Genomic DNA, 26,259 nt, shown 5'->3' with positions numbered 1-26,259 from the left:
ATACAAAGCACTTAGCACTCAGCCAGTACCGAGTAAACACCCTCTAAGTGCAGCCGAATTACGAATTCTGGCTGGGTGTGGTGGCTTACACCTGTAATTCCAGCACTTTGGGAAGCCAAGGCAGGAAGATTGCTTGAGCCCAGGAGTTTGAGAGCTGCCTGGCCAATATGGGGAGACCCTGTCTCTACAAAAAACACAAAAGTTAGCCAGGTGTGATGGTGTATGCCTGTGGCCACATCACTGGACTCCAGCCCTCCAGCCTAGGTGACAGAGCAAGACCCTGTCTCCAGGAAAAAGAAAAAAAGAAAGAAAAAGAAAGAATTCCCAGAGCTGAGTGGGATGTCATGCCTGTAGTCCCAGCTACTTAGAAGGCTGAGGCAGGAGGGTAGCTTGAGGCCAGGAGTTCGAGGCCAGCCTGGGCAACATAGCAAGACCCGCATTTCAAAAAAATAAAAGAAAAGAAAGAGAATTCCCAGAAAGTTCTCTCTTGAGTCCTTTCACTTTGGGATGCAGCTTGACCATGACAGTGCCTGGAAGCCTCAAAATGCACCACAGCCCCAGTCATGGACAGGCCGCTTTCTTGCAGCTGGCACAGCAGTGTCTTTCTAATGTTACATCACCAGGGCGGTGTTTCCCAATGGATAGTTCCCAGAGTCATGGGATTCAACAGGCATCATGGCCCTTTCCTCCTTCCCTCCTCCCCAGTCCCCACAAAGTACCATGGCCAAATAAATAAGGAAAACACTTGAGTGAACAAGTCAAATAGGTTTCTTGACTGCATTCTCAGAACCTTTACTACACTAAAATGCCCTGGAAGGCCAAAGACAGGGCCATGGTTTACAAGAATCTCCCAAACTCATGTGACTGCTATGATGGTTAATTTTGAGTGTCAACTTGACCGGGCCATGGAGTCTCCAGATATTTGGCCAAATATTATTCTGGGTATTTCCATGAGGGTGTTTTTGGATGAGATTAGCATTGAAATCAGCAAATTAAGTAAAGCAGGTTGCCCTGTGCAATCATCCAATCAGCTAGAGGCCTGAATAAAACAAAAAGACTGACCCTCTCCCAAGAGAAAGAAAATCCTTCCTGCCCAATGGCCTTCAAATTGGGACATCAGCCTTCTCCCGCCTTTGGACTCAGACTGAAATATTGGCTCTTCCTGGGTCTCAAGTCTGCCTGCCTTTGGACTAGAATTACACTGTCAGCTCTCCTGGGTCTCCAGCTTGCTGACTTACCCTGCAGATTTTGGGACTTGTCGGCTTCCATAATCATGTAAGCTAATTCCTTATAATAAACCTCTTTATATACATAAATAAAGGATATACACACACACAGTCATCCATTGCTTAATAATGAAATGCATTGTTGGGAGATGTCATCATTGTGTGAACATCATAGAGTGTACTTGCACAAGCCTAGATGGCATAGCCTACTACACCCCTAGGCTGTATGGTAAAGCCTATTGCTCCTAGGCTATAAACCTGTACAGCATGTTACTGTACTAAATACTGTAGGTAATTGTAACACAATGGTATGTGTATATCTATACAAAGAAAAGGTGTAAAAAATGCAGTGTTATAATCTTATGAGACCCCATCATATATGCAGCCCATCGTTAACTGAAATGTCATTATGTGGCACATGACTATACATCGTATTGGTTCTGTTTCTTTGGCGAACTCCCCAGGAAGCTGTTTCCCCTGAGAGTATCTTGCAGTACTAAAGTTCCACGAATGCTCAAGGAATGCTGCAGCTGAAGGTCAGAATCGAAGAGGGCTGGAGGCCTCCACTCCCCACCCACTGCCCAGAAATTGGGGCCACCATCAGCTGGGTGACACTGTGGTGTTACCTGAAGTAATCTATCCCCATGGTCCCCATTCCTCATGGTCTCTTTAATCTGAAGTCTTCCAGGCTGTAAAGACCAGCCAGCGTGGGGGATTTGGAAGGCTCACTCTTTCATGAATGACAACTCCCAGTCTGTTTCGAGGCTTCCTCTTTTGTTCCCTTTTCCTATGACACAGGATGTTTAGTGCCTTTTCTCCTCTCAACCCTCCCATGTGAATATTGGACAGTGTAGGGCTCAGTAGTGGCCTGGGCCGGAGCTGTGATCACACCCAGAGTATAACGGTAAAAGGAGCCCTTCTTCTCACACATGTGTCTGGCAACTCCCTGCAAGAGGCCAGAGCTCAGAGCACAATCAGGAAGAGCGAGAGGACCATGCTCTCGGTGCTGCTTAAACCAGAGAAGAAATCTTATATCTCTGGACCTTAGAACCAGCTGCCCTCTGCACAGAGCAGAAGAGCAGAGCACCAACGGGAAGAGGAGAATTCCTGGGCTGAATGGAGCCCCACCCATAGGAGCCTGCCCGTTGGAGGATGACGGATATAAACAGTTGTTCGTGTGTCTTCACTTTCTGTCCCCAGGTTCCCTACAGAGACTTAAGGCCCAGCTTGAGGACAGCTAGTTTCCAGTTTCTGGGTTCTAGGCCAGTGGTTCCCATCTTCCAACCACACAAGATAATTCCCACTCCCGTTCACTACCACCCAAACTGGGACCAATACAAGGTTGACGCTATTTGTCAAGTGAGAACATAAAACGTGGGAAAAGGCAACCTAGTACAAGCATCACATTATAAAAGAAAAACCATTTTCACATCCCAAATGAGGAAGACCCTAACCTGAGAATCAGGGACAGACTTCAACGGAAGCGGTTCCTTTTGGAAGGCTCCCGGCTCTTGTGATTTCCCTCATTTTGTTCAAATCTGCAACAGTCTTCAGATTGAAGTCCATCTGCCACTATTCAGAGTTCTCTGCCCTGTGCTCTTTCTCCCCAGATAATGTTCTCAGCTTGCTATTTTCTTATTCAAAACTTCTAAATCTCTACCTTTCCCAGAATGGCTTCTCTAGAAGTTTTCCCAGAAGGAAAATGTCAAAGGACGGCAGTACACGAAGTACCCAGTTGAAGGGCTCCCGCTGCCAGGCTAATTCTCAAGAGCAGATGAGGTACCAGGAGCAGGAGGGGTGTGTATCCTTCCTCCCTTCTGCCCCCAGCTAGACTCTTGCAAGCTCTGGCTCATTCGGCCCTCCCAGCCAAAGCAGCGTGGGTTCTGTTGGGTAATTTGCAGGTTTGGCTGGTAAGATGAGAAAGGTATAGGCATCTTGCTGGGCCATTATTTATTCCGCATAGATCAGGGACTGAGCCTGACCTGAGACGGCCACAATTACCCCAGTTCCACTGGACACCTATGTGACCTCCCACCGAGTTTGCTCCTTGAAACGGCAGCATCTGGTCAGGAGCAGCAGGGTGTGACTGTGAAGTCAGGAGACCCATTGTGACCAACTGGTATTTATACACCCTAGTGAGCGCTGTCCCCTTCCTCATGGTCACCCTGGGCATCTCTTCCCAGTTCCCAGTGATGCTGGCTTTCGTCAAACCATTTTTGGAGTTCCTCTTGGGAGCTGCCTTTCAGGCCAGATTATCTGAGAAATAGAGTCACATCCTCACGTTCTTTGTAATCAAAAATCTCTTTGCTCAGCTCTGTCACCCAGCTAATTCCCTAGACTTGCCTCCAAATGACCTTGGCTGTATTCAACATTAAATCCACCCGGAATGGAAGGAGACTTGCCATCAGCGAGCATATTCAAAGGGGATGATGTGGGCTCTGAGGGCATAATGAGGAGGAATGAGCGGCGGGGACATTGCTAGGAAGCCTCCTGGAGTGCACATCCAACCTGTGTTGGCTGCTAGATTTCACCTAGCCTAGCATTGACCCAGGGAGTTGGGATTCTCTTATCCTCATCAGGCAGATGAGAACATAGAGGTTCAGAGGCTAAGTGGCTTGTCTAAAGATCACAGAGCAATACCAGGGAACCCCTTGGACTCCGTCACAGGGAGCTTCCTGATGGATTGTCAAAAGCATAGGACTCCTTTAAATAAAGATATATACGCGCTGGTTAAAACACACGGCTGGCCAGGAAGCCACCCCAGTCTCCCTCTTCACACAGCCACAGGAACCTTCCCTCCCAGACCATCCACATCTGCTGTTTGGACCCATCTGCAAAAAAGGCAGGCTGCAGCCAGGGGACAGGTGGTAATTTCAGTCCCCAACGTACTGAGTTCAGCAAGACACTTGGGTCTCACGGTCTCCATCAGGAAAATGAGGATTAAAAAAATCCCTAACCCACCTATGCAAATGCATCCTTTCTGTCACCTCCTACAGTCCCCTCAACAGACCGAGAGGCTGAACCAAATCAAATGCAGGATGGTGGTGGTGAGTTGGGACTTAGGAGGCAGGCAGACCTAGGCTGGAGTCAGACTCCACCGTGTGCTAGCTCAGCAACCTGAGCAAGGCACACAGCCTCAGTTTCAACACTTGTAAAAGGAGGAGCAGAAGAGCTTCTACCTCACAGGGTTGTCACAAGGATTCTATCAGCATGTATATCTGGGAACTGGAATGGTTGACCCTGAATGCAATGCCCAATGCCAACCAGCCTCTTACCCCATACGTATGCCCCCTTGACTACCTAGAGAGAGGCAATCCTCTCTTCTGACCCCTTCCCCCACAGCCCTACCCTCCTTCCACCCACTGCACCCTGCCAAGAAAGGGCACTGCCTCCCTACTCTAGGGAAATACAAATGAAAGGTGACAAGGTGGTAAGCAGCAAAGCAGAGACCACCCCATTTCCTGGCTGCCTTTGAACTCTGATGGGGGAAGCAATAACAAAAAGCGGACTCAGTTTCCAACAGAGAGAGAGATTGAAATATGGGGGAACTATTTGTCTTCTGCAGATGTGTCCAGCACAGTGGACTTTGGAGGTGGGTCTATGTTTAAATGCCAGCTTTGCCTTGTGTTAGATCTGTGACTTTGGGGGTGCTACTCAACCTCTCTGAGCTCCTATTTCCTCATCTGGAATATGAGGAAAATGCAAGTGCCTACTTTGCAGGACAGTTGTGAGATTCAAAAGTACTAACTGGGTAATGCACGATACACTGTGCCTGGCATATAGGAAATACTTCAATGCGTGCCAGCTAGCAGGGCTATTGAACCAATTTTCCAACAAAGCACAAGCTGGCATAGGAGGCCCCATGTTTAAACAGCTAGACATAAAAAAGTGAGAGGATATCCAATGAGGCCCTGCACGTGCCCATCCTCTGTTCCCCACTGATATGAAACAAAGGGGTTTATTCAAAAGGGGAAAGTGTGCAACAGAAAGTGCAAGCCCCTGGCTGCTGTTGTATCTTCTATAACCTTCCAAAAAGGTCAACTTTGCATGCACATACCTCCTGCCACAGGCGACTTTCTGCTCAGGAGGTAGTGCATTTCTGAGTATCAAACCTCGCGGTTATTCAGAAGCCCCCTTTTTGCCCCAAGTTATTATTCTTTTACATGTTTTATTCTTTTTGAAAAATAGAGACAAGGTCTTGCTACATTGCCCAGGCTGGTCTCGAACTCCTGGTCTCAAACAATCCTCCTGCCTTGGCCTCCCAAAGTGCTGGGATTAGAAGCATGAGCCACCATGCCTGGCCTGCCCCAAATTATTTTGTCCCAATTTTTGCCCAAATTTTGTCCAATAAATCTATTTTGGAATTACTTTAAAGCCAGCAAGCCCAGCCTCCGTAAAGAAAATATGACTCTGTGACTGAAGCTGGGATTCCCAGGGTCAGGTCAAACTCCACACATTACTGACACCCTGGATGGGGTACCTGGCGCTTTGGCTGTTTTGCGTGGGTAGCATCAGAGGACAGAGAACGAAAGTCAGAGTGGTCACTCCAGGAGGTTCTGCTGCCCAGACTGGCCCTGGGGGACTGGCCTGCTGGGTGCCGTTGACTGGGGTCTTGGCCGCTAGGGGGTCCTGGGTCACCTCTACAAGCCCCTCCTGAGGCATCTGTAAGATGGGGGGCTCAGGCCCCACAGGCAGCCTCTGGAGGTGCGAGTCTATCTGTGACCTGAATCCGAAGGCCCTGCCAAAGGAATAACAATGAGAAATGTCACCAGACTCACTCTCTTTGATGTGTCCTGACCAGGGGAATTGGTGTCAGAAGACACATAGAAAAGCCAGATGGTATTTTCCAGGGTCATGGTCCACCATGGAGTGAAGCCCAGGGCCCCTTTCATGTCCTTTCCCGAGTCAGTCCGTGCCCGGGCGGCTGGCGTGGGAGGAGAGGCCGCAGAGACACAAGATTAATGGCTTCCTGGGCAGGTGAGCAACCACCCACTCGGGCAGTCACGATCCTCCAGCGACTCCCTCGGCCTGGCTCCATGAGGCGTGAAGTGGAGAGAGAATCTAGTGGTGAGGCCAACCCTTGCCAACCCAGGCCGAGCCTGGCTGCTGCATCTACCGCCAGCGCTGGCTCTGGGAGTTGAGCCTCCAGGCTAAGCCTCTGTCTGGGTTTGTCCTGCTGCAGGCAGAGGCACAGGCTTGGTAGCATGTGCACTGCAGGGGACCAGGGGAGCAGGTGGGCAGGGACCTGGAGCAGGGACAGAACCTGGTTTCTAGAGGACTGTGTGTCCAGAGAGCTGACTTCCAAGTTTTCATAAGGATCCTTTGTATTTCAATGTTTTTCTTAGGAAGGTTTATTAGTTTGCTGGCTTGTTTGCTCACACTTGGTTCCCTTAACTTACACATTAAAATTGTTTTCATTATAGAATATGTACATACAATCAAAAGAGTCAAAGTTAAAGGTAAAAATCTCTCCCAATACCAGGATTCTTAAGCCCATTCCCTACAGCTAACTCAAAGGATGGTTTTTTTTTATATCTCTTTCCCCAAGTTTCAAAAGCATATACCCAGCATTTAGAGCTTAAAAAGCCATACATGTGATTTTACTCTATCCACTGTCCAGCTACTTGATTTTTATTTTTACTCAACTCTATGTTGCCTGTATTCTCATCTCAGTCCACATGAACCTGTGAAGGCTGTTTTTTTGTTTTTTGTTTTGTTTTGTTTTTTGGTCTTTTTTTTTTGATACGGAGTCTCACTCTGTCACCAGGTTGGAGTGCAGTGGCGTGATCTCGGTTCACTGCAACCTCCGCCTCCTGGGTTCAAGCGATTCTCCTGCCTCAGCCTCCCGAGTAGCTGGGACTACAGGCACGCACCACCATGCCCAGCTAGTTTTTGTATTTTTAGTAAAGACGGGCTTTCACCATGTTGGCCAGAATTGTATCGAACTCTTGGCTTTGTGGTCCACTTGCCTCAGCTTCCCAAAGTGCTGAGATTACAGGCGTCAGCCACCATGCCCGGCTGAAGGCCTCTTTTTAATGCCAAAGCATTTCTCAACCCTGCCCCTCACCCCAAGTACCAAGTATCATAAACTTGGTACTTTTAGTCTTTATTAGGTGGAAAAATATATAATAACTCCTAATTAAGTAATACTTTAAAATGAATTTATAATTTTCTTTTGAATGGTCATAGCCGTGTTTACAGAGAATGCTTGGGGCATCTCTGGCTTTGTGAGGCTGACAGTACCCTGCATAAAAGCATTTTGCAAGCATTATTTTATTAAATTCTTCTGCAACCCTGTAAGAGAAGGATTCTTATTCCCACTTTTCAGATGAGGCCAGCGTGCACAGGGAGGTTAGGTGACTTGCCCCAGGGTACACACCAAGGGAGAGTTGAGTTGTCAGCTGAATTCATACCTGTCTGACATCAAAGGTCCTGCTTGCTGTGCTGCACCACACAGGGGCTGTCTATTCCTTTATGTTCTTCTAGTGTGGGCCGTGAGTCCGGAGGGACTCCTTCCTCCACACGCCCCGCTGCAGCCCCCGGGGAGCCAGTGGTGTTCAGATCCATGGTAATATTGCCAGACCCTCAACTGACCTCGGAGCAGGGATGGCCAGTTAGGTACTGACCTTGGACACAGGCTGGAGTAGCTGGGATGCTGCCTGACAGCGGGATGATGCATTCATATTTCTATACCAGCCATGGAATGAGGCCCCGGGAAGACCAGCATGAGCCAGATAGTGCACATGGCTTAATTCTCAGGTAGCTCTTACCTCTCCATCTCCTCCTCCCACTGGGCGAGGGGCTGACTGTCGGAAACAGAGAGCTCCTACTGAGGTCACCAAGGGCAAAGAACAGCCTACAGGGATGGCCCGGGGAGAGAAGTGGGCCCACATAGGGAGATGATGGCAGCAAAACCTGTGAAGGAGGCCACCTCGCCCAGACGGCCAGCTCATCTTCCCTCCTACCAGTTTCCCTCTATCAAAATTATTTTTATCTTTTAATTTTCTTACATGGGAATGGTTCGTGTCAGTCCATCCAGCCCTCCTCTGGCTCTGTGTGGCTCCTGCAGTCTCCTCGCCCTGCCCAGCCTGAGTTGGGTATGCAGTGACACTGGCACAGTGACATCAGTGATCTGCACTGCCTGGCCCAAGGCTCACCATTTAGGTACTCAGAACCCCAAGGTCAAAGAGACCCTCAACGCAGCTGACAGCAAACAATTTGCATCCACAAGATGCAAGACAGCTCTGGGTAAAGGTCAAGAGGCCAAGCCCTGGCTTTCCTTCTGCACCCAAGCTGCAGAACTGTAGCCAAGGCCCTCATCAGCTCAAGCCCTCAGTTTTCTCTTCTGTAAAATGAGGGCGCTGGAGCTAATGAGGCTCCCTCCCAGCCCCCACAAGGCTGCATCCTCTTTGGGGAGGAGAGTACCAGCCACATGAGGTGCTCAAGGGATACCAGGTGAATCTTCAGTACAAAAGGCCCAGAAAGAGGGAAGGAGGCAAAAAATATGAGTAGCCACAAGATGCACTTTGCACAGCGCCTGGCTCATAGTGGGCAGTCAGAAGATGTTAGCAAATATTACTATTGTCGTGAGCATCAGCAAAGAGAAAAATAGAGGGAAACTGGCCTAGAACGACAGAGGCAGGGAAACAGGGCTAGAAAGAAAGAAGGATGGGGGAAAAGAAAAGAGCCCAGCATCAAAGAGAAGCTGGTTTTGTCTGGAGTGGCCAAGTCTACCTGACACGGGCACAATCTCTGATCTCATCCACATGGCCAGGAGCTGGAAGTACTAAAATTAGAATCCAAAGTGTTCTAGGCTGGGCACGGTGGCTCACGCCTGTAATACTAGCATTTTGGGAGGCTGAGGAGGGTAGATCACCTGAGGTCAGACCAGCCTGGCCAGTATGGTGAAACTCTACTAAAAATACCAAAAAATACAAAAAAAAAAAAAAAAAAAAATTAGCCAGGCATGTTGGTGCATGCCTGTAATCCCAGCTACTTGGGAGGCTGAGGCAGGAGATTCACTTGAACCTGGGAGGCGAAGGTTGCAGTGTGCTGAGCTCGTGCCACTGCACTCCAGCCTGGGTGACAGAACGAGACTCTGTCTCAAAAAAAAGAATCCAAGGTGTTGTTACTGAGAAGACAGCAGCCGTGGAGTCCCTTGCCTCGGCCAGCCTGGGGACCCCAGGTCCTTCCGCCCTCATAACAGTGCCTCTGATTCAAGTCTTGCAGGCATCTGCTGGACATGGGCACCTGCTTGGAAACACTTGCAGTTGCCGGCACCTGGCTACACTCTCCACCTGGGCACCGACCAGGGGACCTCTCTCCTGACTGCCAGGGGCCTCTGTGTTCTGTGACTGCTCTGATCCCAGGTAATGTTTTTTTTCTTTGCAGTAAAGGTATTTCATGCAAAGTCTTGAAGTCATAAAATGTAAAATTTTTAACATAAAATACACTTACAGACCAAAAAACAGATCCATTGCCTGACCATATGTAACTATTTTTATTACTATTGTTGCCATGCAAAAATAGCTGGCACAGAGGAAAGACTTGGGAGGCTGCAGGGCATGGAGAGGAGCGTTGAGAGCAAGGTGGTGGGCAAGACTGCACGTAGGGGCGTCTACCGGAGCTACGGAGGGAGCACTTCTCCAGGCAATAGGTCTCTAGGGAGGGCCCATCAGGTTTCCAACTATGGCCTCACATCAAGCCTGCAGGGTCTCCTGCGAGAACTCTGCTGGCCAGGCATGGAGCTGGGTGGTCAAAGAATACACAAGGGAGATAAACCCACAAACCCAAGCCCAGGTGTGTTAGATCCTGGCTACAGCACCTTACAGACCAAAGCAGGCCTCCTTCTCTGCTATGCCCCAAATCCGCTATGCCCCAAAGGCTTTGCACAGGAAACTGGCCTCCAGTGCCTCCCTGCCCCACATGCCCGCACAGAGGCCCTCCCAGGGCTGGCCACAGGCCCTGGGTTCCAGCTCACACATGTGGACCACCCCCAAGTGGCTCTTCTCTGTGAAGGCCAGTGGCCACCCAGGGCTACTGACCCAGCGAGCAGCAAGGAGGTGGGCCTGCCCTTCCCTCTTCCTCATTCTTTCTTGGCAAATGGAAGCACTTCTCTCGGCACAGCATGAACAGATCCCAACACTGGCTCTTCCAGATGTCCTGACCCTCTCCACAGCCATACTGGGATGAGGCCCTGGTGGCAGCCCCCGAGCCACATGCCCGTCTCAGGGTCTGCGCTCCCCTTTCCTGAGCCCAGGGTCAGCTGAGTAGTTCAGCCTGAGACCACATTAATGTGTTGGGGAAAACATCAGGACGGTGGGCCTGGCAAGACAGAGATCTGTGATAGAAACAGTGGGTTTTCTGGGCCCCTGGAATTCTGAGCTATTTCAGGCAGACAGACTTGGACGTGCATCCTGGCTCTTCAAGTGGATCCACTGCGCCACCTTGGGCAGTCACTCAGCTCCTCTGGACCTCTGTAAACGGGGGACAGGACTCCCTACTTAGGTATTACTGTGAAGATTAAAGGCATCAAATGCTAAAACGGCAGCTTCCTTTCCCTCCAAGTTGATAAATTCTAGCACTCCCCAAAATCTACTCACAGAAGCCCTTAGAGCCCAGGAACCCTGTGACACTGTTTCTCGGATATGCCCCTGCCTGCCAGGGCCGCTGGCTTACTCACACCCACACACCACCCTGCACCTCGACTCTGGGAACACAGGGCCACAGTGTCTCTGTTTCCACTGGCATCTTGAAATATCAGCAGCCAGGGCAGGGCCTGGAGGCCCCTCCCTGCCCCGGGGCCTGCTGAGAGCCATGGGGGACCCGCTAAGTACTGCAGTTACGCAGAACAGAAAGCCTTCGAAGAGCTATCCGGCTCTAAATGCAGGCTGCAGGGATGTTGCCAGCAGAAAGAAACACAGAGTTCTTCAGAGAATCCAGACACAGGTTAGACAGGAAGTTGCTCCCAATGAATGAGTTGGAGCCTGGTGAGGTGGTTCCTCAGCCCCCTCTAGGCCCTCAACCCCTTGGATACTCACTCCCATGCCCCAGCTATGTGTGGCTTGTTGTGAATTAGAAAAACTAAGTTCAGACCCCACCCACCTCCTCAACCAGGCACTCTTGGACAGTGAACAACCTGTACAACGGAACAGGTAACCCACTAGTGGTGCACCCCAAAGCACAAATTTTCTCAAAATGTATCTAAACTTCTACCTCACGTTTACTGAAGGCTCCTCCATGAGTGACCCTGTGCTGCAGACGAATCAGAGCCAGATGGGCCCTTGAGGAGCTCAGGGTAAAGTGAAAGACTCCCACAGTGAGGCGGGAAGGAAGGGCTTCACTCTCAACGCTGCCTTCTCCTCGGCAAGGCCGCTCCAAAGGGCATTTGTCTACAGACCAGGGATTCAAAGAACAGAAGCAGACCCCAGCAATGAGCTGCAGCTTCTGGCCTGTACAGCACGCAGATGTACGCATTGCCAGGGGTCTGTGGGCTTGTAGTGCACTTACCATCGGAAAAGGGCTGGGCTGGGAACTGTGTGTATCTGAGTCACTGAACTGCCCCTCCTGATGGCAAAGGTCTGAACCTGAAGCAATTTCCAGGTAACAGAGAGATTAAGTGTGAATCCTCATTCCAGGGGCCTGGGTTGGCTGGGACCCAGGAAACCTGCCACGGAGGAGTCTAGAAAAGCCCAAACGCACTCTTGCTCTTTCCTGGCCTCTGCTGTCCTGGAGGCTGCAGACCAAATCTTCTTACCTTCCCACTTTCCTGTAGCATCCCAAGAAACCACAACGCAGCCAATGTAACCTCAACTGTGTGATCCAACTCGGGATTGGCCAGGAATATTTTCTCCACTTTCAAAGCCAGAGGAGCCCTTGCCTTCATGGGCATGACCGCACAGCCCAGCATTTCCAGAGAGGGCAGCTGCCTCCTCGCAAGGTCCTGGGGCCCCGCTGCAGCCACACACAGAGCCTCCCTTCATGCTGCAGCTTGGCTGTTCTTGGCATCTGCTTCATTCCTCTCCTGACCTCACCTGTGCCTGCCTCACCTGTTCAACCATGTGCTGCTGTGGCCTCATTTCCTCAAAGGGCCTGGGGCACAATCCTCTCATGGCCTGGAGGCTTCAGCATACCTCTCCATCAGCGCCTTTCCCCTTGGAAAATTCATGGTTTTTACTTCCCGCACTTAGCTCCTCAAGTTAAACCCTACACACAGGGGTCCTGTAGGGAAAGGACATGAACCTTATGCTCTAGAAATAAAACTTACATTCCTCTACCTGGCACGTCATCTGTTTCTGTAGAATTTGGATAGGGGCATCACTGGAGCAATGAGAAGAAATACTAAAAAGAACTAATATTTATTGAGCACCTACTGTGTACTAGTTTCTGCTATAAGTACCTTATATTTATCTTTTCTTGTTTGTTTGTTTTTGTTTTTTTGAGACTGAGTCTTGCTTTATTTTCCAGGCTGGAGTGCAGTGGCGCAATCTTGGCTCATTGCAATCTCCACCTCCTGGGTTCAAGTGATCCTCCTGCCTCAGCCTCCCAAGGAGGTGGGATTACAGATGCCCACCACCACGCCTGGCTAACTTTTGTATTTTTAATAGAGATGGGGTTTCACCATGTTGGCCAGGCTGGTCTCAAACTGCTGACCTCAAATGATCTGCCCACCTCAGCCTCCCAAAGTGCTGGGATTACAGGCGTGAGCCACCACACTCAGCCATGTTTATCAACTTTTAATCTTTACAGCAATCTAACGTGGAAGATCACAGCAGAAGAGGAATCTGAGATACAGAGAGATTGAGTCATTTATCTGGGGTCACAGAGCTGGGATGTGACGGAGCCAGTGCAGTGGTGTGGTAATAAATGTTTAACGGCCAGCTGGGGGACGGCGGATCTGTAGCATTTGCCAATTTCCGTGGTGTAAATACTCCCATCATGGCTGTTCTCAAACTACCAGTGTGTCATCATGGAATGCAGGCTTGGGAAGAGACAGGCAGCAGCTCAGCATCGCATGGTTTTTTCCACCATACATTAGGTGTAAATTGATGGCAAGAACGTAAAGTGAAATGTACTAAGATATGAGGAAGTGAGGAGTGGTATCTATTACCTTTGTTTTTAATACAATGTATTTAATTATAAGTTTATACCATTTAATTTTTAATAATGATTGTGTTTGACCATCAGCCCACAAAACTGCTGAATATTTAACAGTGAGCTCTCCTGAGCTGGTTTGAGCTGGTTCCAGCACACCATTGGGACCAGGATTTCAATTCAGTTAGTCTGGAGCTAGGCTTTTCCCTCTTAACCCCAACACTGCATTGCCTCCCAGAAGGATATAATGCTCCCCAAGCCAGAGCTGCCTCCATGGCTCAACCAGGGCAAAAGATGTGGCAGAACCAGTGCTCTCCTGGTTACCTCTTCCCAGGCCCTTCTTTCTCCCTCTTTTCCCCCAAGGGCTCCCCTTTAACTACTTCCAATCCCCTCAGGTTAGCTCAACCAACATTTATTAAACACCCACTCTGTGTCACTGGGGACACAGAGATGACCTTGGACTCTAGGACCTCATGATCTAGGAGAAAAAATAAGCAAATATTCAAATCCAACAGATTGTAACCCAGTCAGGGGCATGAGACAGAGAACAGCTGCAAGGAGAAAGACTAATTCCCCCAGGGAGAAGTCAGGGATGTCTCCACACAGAGGGGGATACCTGAGCAGGGTTTTAAAGGATAAATAGAAGTTCGCCAAGCAGACCAGGGTTGGGGGAAGCAATACAAGAATGACTAGATCTGAGGTGTATACATAGGTAAAAGTTTTCCAGATGTAGGAGGGGACTCAACAATGAAGAGCAGGAGGGAAGAACTGAAGATACGCTCCATATCTTGGCTTGGTGGGGGGTCCCTGCCTAAAGAGACATGAGGAGAAGCAGGTTTAGAGTGTGATGCTGTCTTTGATTTTGCATGTGCTGCTGTGTGGTGCCTGCGGGAATCCAAGACGGGCACCAAGGTAGGGCACTGAGACTCAGACTTGGGAGCTGTTGGAGAATGGGCGATAAGAGAATGATGGGAAGGCAAGGAACAGGAGAAAATGCAAGCTGAGAAGAGGGAAGTTGGCTTCAAAATATGTTTATGATAGACTCCAGGAGAGGCATGGAGGGGGTCAAACCACTAAGTGGCCTCCAGAGGCTGGGCATGGGCCCTTGGACGATGATGTCAGGAAGACCAAAAGTTCCTTCCTACAGCTTTCTCCTGTGCCGAGGACAAGGATGGAAGCTGACCTGGGGGATGAGAGGTCTGACTCTGTGCAGCAATTCTTCCACCTTATTTTTTTCAGAACCAAGACATGGGTCTTGGTCTTTTCCCCCTCCACCACCACCTTAAATTTTGCCCAAGTGTTAGATCCACACAAGGTGTTCTGAAGGCAGGAGTTAGAAAGCTGAAATTCTAGGCCGGGTGCAGTGGCTCACACCTGTAATCCCAGCACTTTGGGAGGCTGAGGCAGATGGATCACGAGGTCAGGAGATCAGAACCATCCTGGCTAACAGGATGAATAGTGAAGCCCCTTCTTTACTAAAAATACAAAAAATTAGCCAGGCATGGTGGCAGGCGCCTATAGTCCCAGCTACTCGGGAGGCTGAGGCAGGAGAATGGCGTGAACCTGGGAGGCAGAGCTTGCAGTGAGCCGAGATTGCGCCACTGCAGTCCAGCCTGGGCCACAGAGTGAGACTCCATCTCAAAAAAAAAAAAAAAAAAAAAGAATGAAAGAAAGCTGAAATTCTAGATGCAATGAGAAACACATAACATCGGGGTGAGGAGTGCAGGCACACACCCAGACTGCCTCTGTGCAAATCCTAGCTTTGTCAGCTGTGTGACCTTGGGCAAATGACTTAACGTCTCTGTACCTCAGTTTCTTTACCTGTGAAATGGGGGATGATAATAATACCTACTTCCTAGGACTGTTGTGAGGAAGTGATGATTTCATACATGAAATATTCTTAGGACAAAGCCTGACACACAGTAAATGCTCAATAAATGTCAATTACTACAACTATTACTATTACAATCACCCATCTCTGGCCTTACACTTTATATTTAGCTCTCCTATCCCCCCTCAGACACTTTTCTTACATCAAATCCTAAAATGATTCCCCAGAGAATTAGGTGGCTTGGAGAAGAGCATCTGAACACCAGTATCTGGCTCTGAAAATGGTGCTGGCTGCACGGCTTCTGCATATTCAGCAGCTGGAGGGCATTCCTCAAACTGAATCAGACCAGAGCACTTTCCAGCCCGTCTGGAGGTCAGGCAAGCCACGGAGGCAGTGAGTGTGTGGTGTGTAGGTGTGCCTGCATGCATGGTGGGGCTTGGGAGGAATACCACACTACAAGGCAGCTGCAGTGCTAAATTGCATGGAGTAGGGCTGGGAAAGGTGAAAACCAGAGCTGCTTTCTAAAGCCAGGGTCCTGAGCTCACCCCTGAGCTTCTGAAGGCTCACCCCCTGGGATTCTCCATACACCCCACCAAGGGAAGGCTCTGTTGCAGAACTGTCACCCATGGGGTGCAGTGCCAGTGAGTGCCTGTAGGGGGCTCTAGAGCTCTTCCATTCCCCGTACCCTGGGCTGTGAGGGCATCAGGCTTAAAACAATGGTTGTGTTTACCAAGGCTGTGCGACTGTGCTGTTCCGAGAGGTGAATGAGGGGAAGCTGGGGTCCGCTGGTACCCTGTTGGCGAGCCCCGGTTCATCCATGCTCTCAACTAGCTCTGCTTCAGGTTTGGAGTCCTAACCCTCCCTGCTCCACCACCTAACACTGATTTGGGCTGCTTCCCCTCAGCCTCCTGGGAGACCCTCCCAAGGGTCAGCCTCCTGTCCTTATGTGGGGAGGTAGGGAGAGCTGCTGCTTTGGCCTCCAGGGTGGGGCAAGGGTAACTTCCAGTTTCTGGGGTCTCAGGTTCTGGCAGTCCAGCACCCCAACCCGTTTGTCAGGGAAACATCAGGCACAGACAGGTTCCCAAAAAGACTTGACTTACCCTGTTCCTCCCTAAGGCAAAATTCAGTAGCCCTGGGTGCTGTTAGGAGACCTCATTCAGCAGATTTATTTACTTAATTGTAACTCTATCAATATATCTGGTCGATGGAACTTACCCACTGCCTTATCTAAGGGCACGGCCAGCCTAACACATTCATATTGGTAAAATGTTAAAGATGGTCATTTGGAGGCAGAGGCAGGCAGATCACCTGAAGTCAGGAGTTTGAGACCAACCTGGCCAACATGGTGAAACCCCGTCTCTACTAAAAATACAAAATAATTAGTAGCCAGGTGTGGTGGCACACACCTGTAGTCCCAGCTACTCAGGAGGCTGAGGCAGGAGAATCGCTTGAACCCGGGAGGCAGAGGTTACAGTGAGCCGAGATCGTGTCACTGCACTCCAGCCTGGGTGACAGAGTGAGACTCCGTCGCAAAAAAAAAAAAAAAAAAAAAAAAAAATTAAAAAACCGAACCTAGAATTAATCTTTCGGGCTTGGTCAAAAGCAGAAAAAAAATAAGGGCAATGTGTTTCTTATCAGACTATTTTAAGAAAAACAGTCATGGGTAGATAGGGTTGCCAGATTTAACAAGCATTGCATAGGATTTACTTATACAAAAAAAGATACTCACATTTATGTAAAATTCACATTTAACTGGGTATCCTGTATTTTACTGGACAGCCCTACCGAAAATATAGGGATTCGTTCAGAGGAAAATTTCCTATTCATCCTCTCCATCCCAAACTGTAATTCCTTCTTTAATCCCCTTGTGTTATATATTGACATGCAAGCCATATTGATCACATTAAACAAAGTAGTCAGTTCAAGCACCCCAGTCTCACTGTAGGGAAGACTATAATTGTGAGATTATGTCAAAGGAATAAAAAGTAATGCCCCAAAGATAACATCAAAAAATTAATAACACTGGACATTTAATGCACACCTACTATATGCCTGGTGCTTGTCCTCTGACTAAATCTTCAAAACAACCCTGGGAGGTAGATACTATTAGTGGAAACTGAAAAGAGAATCTACACATCTAATTTCTGTAGTTCTGGGAAAAGCATGTAAATTTCTGGTCAATTATTTCCTGAGAAAGAAAGGGGAGGAAAACCAAGAAGGACTCCATCCCATCAGCAAATGGGCTTATTCATAATGCAAAGGCCAGGTCGGTTGCTATTTGGTTATATGCCACTTACACAGGAAACTGTCTTAATTTCAGTGAATTATCACTGGCTTGGAGTACGGGATGGTGGGAGAGCAGTGAGTAGGAACCCCGTAACAGTCAGCAGTAAGCTGGCCTTAACAACTGAGGAAGATGTGTTATACTCAGGATAATCAACAGCTCATTTGCCGTGAATAAAGGCTTCGCTCAAGCCACCCCCAAACACTCGGTGACAGTGACACACAGATTCCAAATGTTCTCTGTAAGAAAAAACACCCTTTCTCCTAATCCTTCTTAAACTCAACAAGACTGATTGGTTTTTATTATTCATGAATTAATTTTTTACTCAGGGTCCAACAAGGGAATTGAAGATATAAAATTTCTCACCGATTGAGGGGGAAAGCAGATCTCAACCTGAGCAGCACAGCCAGAGTCTTGCTTGCATTCCTTGGGGGTGGAATGTTTTGTTTGTAAAATCAGTTAATAATCAATTAATAATCCAAAGCTTTGAGGTTTGGTTGTTTTTTTTTTTTTTCCTGAGGAAAAGAAACTATGAGTAAGAACATGAGTAAGAATATTGAGATGGAAAAAAAATACAGACAGCTATGGGACCCTGGAATATTAGGTGAAGCAGAGCTGCTTCTTCGTTCCACGATACATATACAAAAAAGGAAATGAGAGAGGAAATAACAAAAGCATTGATGGATTCTAAAGTAACGCACAGATGAGCATGGTCTGTAGGTGAGCAGGCTTCAGGTCTGGGAGTCGCCATGAAGCATCCCAAGAAGGGTCACGGAAATTCAGAGAGGTCAGTTCCCTGATGACCTCCCTCTAATCGCCTCCATAGTGCAGGTTGAGGTACTCAGGAGCAGGGACAACGGCCTCATAGAAGCCAAATGGCCAAGAAGGCGATCAAGGGTGGAGAGATGACTTTGCCTCTCTCTTCACACAGTTCTTCTCCCAGATATTCACATGCGCCAAGTCATAACCCCCCCTTGTCCTCTCTGTGCCTTTGGTCTGCAAACCTGTCATGAGAATGCAGCCAGAGGAACCAAGGAGCAAGGGGAAACTGGGAGGCAGAGCATGGCACGGGGCATAGAAGCCGGCGGTAGTGGGGTCAAACTTGGCACAGCATCACTTACAAGAAACACTTCTCCCATCTTCGTTCAAAGGCAAAGCACCCAGCTTTTCTCAGGGGGGCCAGGTGGTTAACACCGTATTCTCCTCTACCTGCCTGTTCGTATTCAGAGACCAGGCAGTTTTTGCTCCTGGGTGAATTCAGACACGCAAACCTGCAGCCTTTGCATGTTTATGTTTGCATGAAGATATTTATGTTTGGGAGCAAGAAACGGCCACCCTCATCCAGCTACTATGAGAAAAATGGTTACGAGAATTGCTTTGTGCTTTTTGGGAAGAAAAAGGTACAAGCTGTGATTACTGTAATCACAATTATTATAACCATCACATTAAAATTGCTACTATTTCTGTAAAAGCAGTGTTCTTTCTGCCAAAGCTTGTTAGCTTGACTGCTTAGGTAGACAATGTCAACAAACCCAAGAGACAAATGACAAAGAGTGAAGCTAAAAGTAAGAGGATAAATACTGCGCTCTGCATGCTGAAGTCCTGTTTCACCATCAAAAGGAAATGTTTTCTGCTGATCGATTAGGAAGACAAAAACAAAAGCATACAACAGCTCATTTACTGTGCATCACCAAGATCCCAAACTAGGGTTCCAAGCATAGGCGGTGAGATGAGGGGAGGGATTTAAAAATTGGTTTTGCATAAAGTTTAGTGCTTCTTCATATCCTCACCCATACCTGCAGCCCCTATCACCACGCTCCTCAGATAACAAACAGACCACCCGAAATTTGTCTGTAAACAGCAGGTCTACACCCTTCTTGTTTTTTTCACCAAAACATGAGCCAGCCAGCGACCATGAATAAAGGTATTGATGGCTGAATCAGAACAGGGGGGCCAATTATAGGCATTCTGCTTTGGGACTTTACCCAACTAATCATGCTCAGCACCTCTGAACAGCTCAGCCAGCCATACAGACACACACACACTCACACACAGGCAGACCACACACCTACACTCCTTCCTCCAAAACAGTCAAGGAGGGACAAAAGGACAAGGGCAAACTACAGCAAGTTGGAATAAAAATAGAGGGGAAAAAATGAAGACAAAAGAAAATGCTAAATTGTAAAACACGAGAGAAATCTCATCTAAAAGATCACGCTTCTTCACCCCTTCCATCCTCTCCTATAGCATTTCCTTACACCTGTATTTCCTTGTTCTTTGCCCTTCAGAAACCAAGAACACATCAAAAGGCCAATGATTCTCAAAAACCCTTTATCAGGCATCATTTTTAAAGCATAAGCCAGATGAAAATGCCAAAAAAAAAACCAATAAAAATTTCAAAATGAATTAACAAAAAGAATAAAACATAAAAACTAATTTATGAACTCAAGCCAATTCAAGCCATTAAAAATAAAAGAACCAAGTTAAAACCACATTTGGTATTTGGGGTTTTTTAACTCATCGTTTCCTTGATAGAAAAGATTGAATTCAATTTGACACTTCACATTCGTACAGTTTTAAATGCAGGATTTTGGTAAACACCAATGGTCAGGCACGAGGCTGACTGCCACTATAATTGGTAGGAGAGGTCTCTGATACGATTTTAAATAAAAATTGATCACATTTGAAATCAGAAGATAAAAACAAAGGCTTGTTGGAGTTTGTTTAACTGCCTTTTGACCTCTGAATGAAATGACATTGAGAAATAAAATAAAATTTTCCAGAAAACCATTCCCTGAAAAGGTTCAGTCCCGGGGATGCTGAATGACAATATTGAATAGAGTATTTTAAAGTCCTAAGGAACAAAGGAAAGACATTTTTTTTTTAAAAAAAGAAACTTTCAGACCAAAATGTGTATAGGTTTAAAAGCACAGCAAAATGAAATGAAAAAATTCTATCTCTGAGCCCCAGGAAAACTTTTGTTTTAGATTTATACAATTTTAACTCAAACTCAGACAATTCTGAATTTAAAACATTTGGCCAATAATTTTTTTCCACCTAGTCCAACTCCATAGTGAACATCCCATGGGCTGATTAACCAGTATGATTTTCCTTGATTTAAGAAAACAGTTGACTCTTTAAGCCACAACCTGTCAATGGCTATTTCCAGGGAGAGAAGGGGAAGTCGGGAACCTGGAACAGAATGGCCCAAATGCTCCTCTGAGTGTGGCCATCTGTTATCCTGGAGAAGGGCAGGACTTCCTTCTCTCCCTCTCTGGGGTCTGCCCCAGCCCTACCCAGGCCAGAAAATTGCAGAGAGGCTCTTAAGACTGAAATCCTCTGGGCAAACCAGAGGGACAGCCACCTAGCAGGTGCCCCTGCAGTCCCCTTTGCACCATGGACGAACCAATCCCAAGGCATGGCAGCCCCTGCTGGAATGTGGTCACAGCCAGACCTCAGCCCAGCCAAGGGGTATAGCAGTCAGCAGGAACATGTTTAAATAGCAGAGACCCCTGTCCACTGTCACCCCATCTTAAAGGGGACTACCCACCGGAACACACTCACACATGTGCACACACAGGTTTCCCACGGTGGAAACTCTCTTAGGGGTGGACACGGCTTTTGATGTTTCAAGGTTCAGAAACATCCTCTACAACAGGGGCTTTACTGGCAGCACAGAAGGGCTTGACACTCTGTTAAGCAATGACTTATAAAGAAAGGTCCTGTTAGGACCCTTGATGATTTTAATCCTGATCAGTACAGAAGGGCACCCTAGAGAGGCAAATACAAGTACACTCATAGGAGGGAGGGAAAAGACTGTGCAGCTCCATGTTCCCCACTTGTCTGGTGTTTTGGTGTCCTTTTGTTGGATGGTTAACTGGGGAGGTCTCTGTTCTCAGAAACAAATTGAGCCTGTGCTCTCCTATGACCAGCCTCCCTACCCGAAGCAGTCCAGCTCTGTGGAACACCTGCTCAGAGTCCAGGAGCCAGCGAACAGTCACCTCCCCAAAGCTGGCTCTGAGAAGAAGCTGATGAGATGGGTGAATACAAGCTACTGCCCGCTGAGCCCAGGAGCACCAGATGGAAGTCACAATGAGTCCCTTTAGAGCCACAGAACTGACCAGCATGCACTCACAGTCCTTCCGTCACATCCTTCCAGTATGGCCAGGAACACGAGAGAAGAAATGGCCCAGCACAGCCTGCTGCCCAGGGTGACAGTGTCTCAAGAGGCAAAGGTCACTAGCCCAGTGCCCTGGGGAAGAAAAAATCCTCCCAACTACGGATCTCTCCAGTCATTGCCCTGACAACCCCTCCACGGAAGGTGTCTGGTCCCAGGACAGCCCTGCCATTATTAGAAAAGGTCAGCAGCCTCACCAGTGGCAGGAGGCAGGCTGGCCCGGTGAGGGTTAATCTGCTGGGCCAGCCATTACAGGGGTCACCGTGATGTGCAGAGAAGTTGAGCCTCCCAGTCCCCCAGAGCTGGTCTGCTAATTACATTTGCAATTATAATAAACACCACAACCTCCCCGCGCAGGGACGAAGCCATACCAGCTGACGGGGCTAAAAGGATATAATCCCACCCCACCCATGCCAGGGGACAGGGGACACCAGGGCCACCCAAAGCCTATGGGCCCCTCCTCTGAGGGAAGACCATGTCTGTGACTGTCCCCAGAGGTCTAAGGCTGCTGGGGCTGAGGAAGGGGAAACTCACCAGAGACAGAGACCAATCAGGGGTCACCAGCGCATACATGCTAAAAAGGTCTTTGATTTATCTCTAGAAATCGGCAAAAGCCTTCAAGGGCAAACAGGCAGGATGTTCAGGAAGATTCCGGGCCAGATTTGGCTAGTTCCAGCCCATTCTTAATTTGTACTCTCCTGGCTTCCTGGGGTCCTTCCTTAGACCCTGCACTGGCAGCACCTCTAGGGGCTGTAGTGTCACTGGAGGACCCCAGAGGTTGAGCATTCAAGTCAAGCTGGGGCTCCCCACCCCAGTAACATTCAGTCAAGAGCCACCAGACTCTACGACAGAAGCTCCCAGGGGAGCTGTGCGGCATCCTCGCTAATTCTGGGCAGAGCTCCTGCTCAGCAGGAAGAGCATTACGAGGGTCTCACTTCAGAAAGAAATGGACAGAGACTTGACGATGGCCAGTAGGTGTTGGGGAACACCAGAATGGAGGCAATCAAGGTGTGGTGTGGGCTTTACTTGGAAGGAGGACATTATGGTCTAAATATCTGCCATCTCTTCCCTTAAATTTGGAACCAAAAAGAATTTTAATCATTTTTAAGAAGTCGCTTAAAGGACTTGGGGAGACAAGTTCTAGAGAAGGGCGCTGCAGAGTCAGGCCAAAAGCATCCTGTTTCTTGCTTGTCTACTGTCTTCGAATTCTGTCTCCTTCTGAATCCTACGCATTCATGGCCAACTCCACCGCCCTCCCCAATGTACATGCTCCCTCAGTGTCTCTCTGTCACACGCATCCTTCCTCCGGCCCATCAGAAGTAGGCAGATCTTTGCTCAAAAGAAACAAGGCATTCAGCAGAGGGCTGAGGAAGGGGACAAACTTTCTCAATGAGTTTAGATTATCTTTAAAAACCACTTGGCAAAATGTCCAGTTATCAGGAATATGAATGGAGCACACGCAGGACAAAGTTATAAGGGCCCCCGAGCTAGGGCCAGGGGTGCTCTGAGAAGGCAGGGTGTGACATGAAATCTCTGTCACCGCCACCTCCTTTGAAGTGCTTTCCCCGAAAGTCCCCTCTGCCCCTCCTCTCCCAGACTAAATGGAATATTTATTGATTACTCCAAATCAATAGAATAAAAAGGTTCCTGTTTTGTGGCCAGGTTGTTTCTCTGTGCTTTTTTTTTTTTTTTTTGGAACAGATCTTTTTCATATGTCCTCATTATCAGCAAAATAAAGGATTGTTTCTAAAATGAAAAGGGTTGGGGGAAGTAACAAACTCCAAGAGGAAATTTCCAGTGATGTCAGGATCTCACTGAGCTGGAAAGGGCCTTACCCGGGACCGGGGCCCTCCAGCGTTGACCTACTGTCTCCTCCCAGTTCATCGCCTTCAGGCCTGAACACCTCCCACCTCCTATCACCCATCCTCTTCCATGGCAGCGCACACCTCCAGAAGGCTGACAGGCACATAAAGGTTTATTTCCTAGAGCCCCTCCCTTGGAAAACCGAGACTAATGTCCTCACTCTGATTTATTTTTAAATGTACCATTAAAAATTAATTTCCCCCTTTGTTTTTCTCCGGGTCACTGACTCTGAATTACCATGTGGCATTTTTCCTACGTGTGAACCCACATATTTTACCTTCAGGACAATTTGTTCTTTATTTCTTTAACAACAGCAAAGTGGTCATCGGACAGTGGGGAAGATAGCCCCCCTTGCTCTCTGGACTGTTTGCCGTGGGTCTCCAGCTGGTCCAGTCATGGACCCATTTGTACACAGGCACACACAGGCGAGCACGCTGCCTCCCACTCTGGGTGATTATATATGTACATAAAATATTGATTAGAATGGGTAATGGAGTCACCTACAGGATTGGCTACAGGAAAATGAAAATGAAGGAGAGCGAGGTAGGAAGGTACGTATGTTTCTCTCTGTGTGTGTTCATTTCTCACCTGGGAAAGTGAGAATGATTCTACAGCATTAACAAATGCTCTCTATGTGTTAGAAGCAAAAGGGAGGACCAGAGAGTTCCTCCTCCCTCAACTCTAGTCCCTGTGCCCTTGGGTTTTCTCAAGTCTGGGAATGTCAGCCAATCCACAGGGGTCAAAACTGTGAGCAGAGCATACACGAACCCACTTACTGTATGTTCCCTGGGAAATGCCAGCACTATAATGAATGGCTTTGTCCTACTATCCTTCTACCAAACCAAAGAATCCAGTCCCCCGCTCTGTTACTTTACTACCCATGGCTCTAAAGCTGTGTCACAAAGCCGTGGGGTAGAGGTCAGAAAGATGTCTCCCCAGACACCAGCCCCAGACCTCCACAAGCTTGTCCTTGAAATGATGCCCCTCTGCGCCACAGCACACGCAGACCCTCCCCAGGCAGCACATATATGTATAAGAGGCCAGCTCATCAATGCCTGGGCTGCTGCCCAGTGGGTCCTGGGCTTTGAGAAATGACATCTCACAGGGGTGCTCAATTCCTCAGTGGAGACAGCAGGTATATTTTTGGCTTTTCCTGTGCCCCATGGAGGGACAAGCTAATTCTTTGCAAAAATACAAAAAACAAAAAACAAAAAACGGAAAGGGTTGGGGATCTAAACCTCTGTCAGGCTTAGTTTATAAATGATTTCTATCTCAAACCTTTCCCAGACCCCCAGGACCTCAGCTCCCTGACTTCCTTCTGCTGCTTCCCTGACATTGCCTTTTTGCCCATATTTCTCCTCAAACTCCAGTCAGGGCTGCCGTCAACTCGATGAATTACCCAGCTGTTAAAGCCTCCATCTCACTCCTTGCTTTCCTGGTAAGCATAAGCAAAGAATGTACTTCCTTCATACAAATTTTCATATTTATTGACTATGACTTGAGCCAGGAACAAATACATAAGTATTTCATGCTCAACTAAAGAAGTCACCTCTGGAGAGAGGGAGCCTTAATAATTTAAATATCCAATATTTGTCATACTTGATCATTTTATGTAAGGAAATCCTCCACAAGCACCAAATACTGTCCACAGCCTCACTAACCTCAGGTGCTCCCACCCCATCCCCACCCCAGCTAGAATCTAACCTTTAAAAGGAATGAAAGCCACTTTTCAAGCTGATGGAAATCGGAATCCATTATTATTAAGGATTCCTATCCCAGACCAGCGCCTTCTGCCGACATTCTGGTGGCATCTAAAAGGCCCTCTGCCCCAGGGTGGAGTGGGGAAAATCCCCAAACTAGAAGCAGGAACAGTCTGGTCAACAACACAAGCCATGCTGTGGACAGCTGCCCTCTCTCTCAAGCGGGGTGCACCGTGGTGGAGGTGCTTCGTGCAGCCAGGAGAGGGGTTAGGTACTTCCTGGGACCCCACATGATCCAGAGTATTTATTTTAGAGATGTAGTCGTGGTTCTTGGGGGGAGGGGGAGAGCGAGTGGTACACAAATGAAAGCACGGTGGAACTGGAGAAACGCTGACTTGGAGAGTTTAGTTTGCGTCAGAAAAAAAAGAGGAAGATGAGCACAAAGTTAAGCAGGAAAGCTGTCCGTAAGAACCTAGAGTTTTATGTATTATTATTATTAAGCCTTCCAAGGGACCACTTTGCACGCGCACACAACCTGCCTCCGGGACACCCGCCGGGGGCGCCGTGGGGTGCGCAGCGCCCAAGGGGAGACCCGGGCAGGTACCCGAGCAGGTGGAGCGGCGACCGTGGAGGGTGTCGGGAGGGAAACCGTAGGTGGATAGAGTGGGATCCCCGAGAGCCCGGACATGACACGCGGGTTGACCACCCGCTGCTTGGGCGATCAGTTCACTTTCCCACTCTGCGCTCTTGGCGCGCTGCCCCTGGGCTGGAGACCCGCGGTTTCTGAGAGTCGCTTCTCGCGGCGCCGGCTGCCGCCCGCGCCCACGCCGCTCAGATAACCCCAGGTTCTGGCACCGCGAGCGCAAAGCCGCCTCGGAGCAGGGAAATCGTGCCCTTCTGTTCCGCTGGGCACAGCCTCCCCCAAAGCCGAGAACGAACTTTGCCTACGACGCAGCGCCGGGCCCGCATCCCCCGGGTGCCCTGGATCCGCCGCGCCACGTGCGCACCCTCGGGGCGCCCCACGGAGACCGCGAGGCGAGAGCGGCACTGGCCGCCTGCAGTTTCCAAACCGCCGCGGCACGTTC

The 26,259-nt window shown here is 48.6% G+C and overlaps 1 protein-coding gene across 6 annotated transcripts in view; it reads right to left on the bottom strand.

Annotated features, from left to right (window-relative positions):
• ESRRB (estrogen related receptor beta) overlaps positions 1-26,259 on the bottom strand; it is a 190,088-nt gene that overhangs the window by 97,920 nt on the left and 65,909 nt on the right. The window contains exon 1 of one of the 6 annotated variants that reach the window (XM_009428182.3): positions 2,887-3,261. The exons of 4 other annotated variants lie outside the window; for them this stretch is intronic. The gene's annotated coding sequence lies outside the window, so the exon portion shown is untranslated. Of the gene's footprint in view, positions 1-2,886; positions 3,262-26,259 lie in introns of those variants that run through there. One more of the 6 variants, XM_063793017.1, reaches the window with a different exon arrangement.

This window comes from Pan troglodytes, chromosome 15 (assembly GCF_028858775.2).
Source record: "Pan troglodytes isolate AG18354 chromosome 15, NHGRI_mPanTro3-v2.0_pri, whole genome shotgun sequence".
Taxonomy (NCBI): Eukaryota; Metazoa; Chordata; class Mammalia; order Primates; family Hominidae; genus Pan; species Pan troglodytes.
This window is presented reverse-complemented; position numbering and strand designations above follow the sequence as displayed.